Here is a 2,480-nt window from a genome sequence, read left to right as displayed (position 1 = left end):
TTTTCAGGCCAAGGGAACCCTCCTAGCCCCCACTATGGGAAGGAATGGTGAAGGAGCAGAGAGGGTGCCCCCAAACCAAAAGCCCAGAGAGCAATGTCCCCACCACCAAGAGAGTGGGGATGCAGCAGGTCCAGGGTGCAGCTAAGTGGGATGTTAGCCTTGTCCAGGAGGGCATGTGTGTATGTGCGGGTGGACGGGGGTGGAGCTGGGAACTGAGGCCAGGGGAAAACTGCTCCCCACTCAGCCCAGGGGCACCATGCAGCGGCTGATGTGCTATATAGTGTGGTGGTGAGGGCACAGGTGGAAGATGGGGGTGGCGGCCAGAGGCAGTGGTGATGGTGGACCTAGGGAAGGGGCGGGGGCGGTGGGAGCGGAGCAAAGCTGTCCAGTCCCAGGCACGGGTCACTGCTCCTCCTCCGAGGACTCCTGCGAGATGCCCTCCTCTTCCTCCTTCTCCAGTTTTGTGGGTCTGCCCCTTGGTTTCCTTCCTGGAGTTGTGGTGGTTTTCTGGGTCTTGGCAGTGCCCTTGTTTTTGCTTCCCTTTGGTTGCCCAGAGGTCTCTTAGGTGTTGGCACTTCTCTGGGCTCTTTTGGAGGCTGCTTGCGTGGCCTGCCCCAGCCCCGCTTCTCAGTGCCGTCCTTTTCCCGCTTGGAGGCCAAGGGCTGGCTGGACTTTTGAGCTGGACTTGCTCATCTTCCCTTCTCTAAGGAGCAGGTGGAAGAGTGATGGATGGGATGGCCTTCTTGGAGCCGGGCCAGCGCCAGAAATAGCCCTGGCTCGGAGTCCCAATTAGAGGACTCAGCTGGTTCTTAAGAGTATATTTTATGCCTTTCTGGTTTTCAACTGGAAGCGTTAGTAATGAATATGAAAGCTTTTCCTGTGATTTTCTCTTGCATTTAGAAGTTCACTCATGATTACATTTATCTACCTCTTTGTTAGAAATGCTTATATTAAATAACATTATACATAATCATCATATTGGCATTTTTATAAATTGATATAAATCCATATAAACACATATGGAGAGTTTCTTTCCTAGTTTTTACTTCTGAAAATAAAGATTAAATTTACTTAGATTTTACCTTCCACTTTTAACTGCTTATTTTAAGAATTTTATAAAATAGCTAAAATATAAAAATACATTTTAAGTACTAATGGATATTAGCAATTAAAATGTAAATAATACATTTACATAGGCAACATAAACTTATTTCATCTCTATTATAGCAATATTTTGTTGTAAGATTATTTTCTTTTGATTGAAAAACCTGTAGGAAAGTAGATTTGGAAATTAAATAGCATTTTATTTTAAAACAAAATAAAATACGGAAAACAGCACCAAGTATAAATATACAATTTGATGGGTTATCACATTGTGAATGTCCACATATGTAACATCCATCCCAAAAAATAGAAATGTTCCAAGTATTTGGGGAAATCCACCTGTGCTCCCTCCCAGACATGACTCCCCCTTTCTTACTCAAAAGGAACCATTATTTTGATTTCTAATGCTATGTGTATTCCAGTTTTACCTGTGCTGGAACTTTAAATAAATAAAAATCCCATGATAGATAGATGGTAGATAAATAGATGCAAGATAGATAGATTTGTGTCTGACTTCTTTTGCACAACACCGCTTATAAACTTCATTTATACTGTTGCTATGTATTACATTGGATAGTTGGAACACATTTTATTTTACTGTTGATGGGCATTTGATTTGTTTTCAGTTTCTGGCTAAGTAAACAATCTTGTATGTGTGTTTTGATATACCTGCACAAGCCTTTCTGTTGTGTGTATACCTAGGAGTGTAATTGTTGGCTCAGACTGGATAATGTTGGTTTCAGAATTCCAGTACCAATTGTTTCACTAACAGTACAGTTACTAAAAACAGGTTTTCTTAGTCCATTTGGGCTGCTATAACAAAATACCATAGACCTGCTGGCTGATAAAGCAACAGAAATTTATTTTTCACAGTTCTGGAGGGTGGAAGTCAGAGATCGGGGTGTCAGCATGACAAGGCTCTGGTGAGGGCCCCCTTCCTGGTTTGCTGATGGCTGTCTTCTCCCTGAAAGGATTTTCAGGGCAGAGAGCAGCAAGAGGGAAGCAAGCTCTCTCGTGTCCTGGTACCAATCCCATTTGTGATGGCTCCATTTTGGAAGTACACAAACATTTAGCCTATAGCACATGTTAAAATTCCTTGGCAGTTTATTCATTAAATTTTGTTTACTAATTATATAAATCAATTTTATGATTCCCATGTGAAATTTATAACTCAAGGCATGAACAGAAAAGTCTAGCTTTTGCCCCTGTCACCTTCACTGTGTTCCTTCCTTCCTCTGAAGCATCACACTCCAAAGGTAGCTCCCACAAGCGCTTCCACTCTATGTATTCAGTCAACAAATTAGCATGATGGAGGTCAGAAATTGGTTTCTATTTCTAAAATGGGTTTTAGAAATGGTGTTTACTGCTGAAATTCA

General features: G+C 42.1%; 1 pseudogene; it reads right to left on the bottom strand.

Annotated features, from left to right (window-relative positions):
• Window positions 1-398: 398 nt before the first annotated feature.
• LOC112128591 (high mobility group protein HMG-I/HMG-Y-like) lies at window positions 399-2,154 on the bottom strand (annotated as a pseudogene).
• Between the last annotated feature and the right edge of the window lie 326 nt (window positions 2,155-2,480).

The sequence above is a fragment of the Pongo abelii genome, chromosome 14 (genome assembly GCF_028885655.2).
Source record: "Pongo abelii isolate AG06213 chromosome 14, NHGRI_mPonAbe1-v2.0_pri, whole genome shotgun sequence".
Classification (NCBI taxonomy): domain Eukaryota; kingdom Metazoa; phylum Chordata; class Mammalia; order Primates; family Hominidae; genus Pongo; species Pongo abelii.
This window is presented reverse-complemented; position numbering and strand designations above follow the sequence as displayed.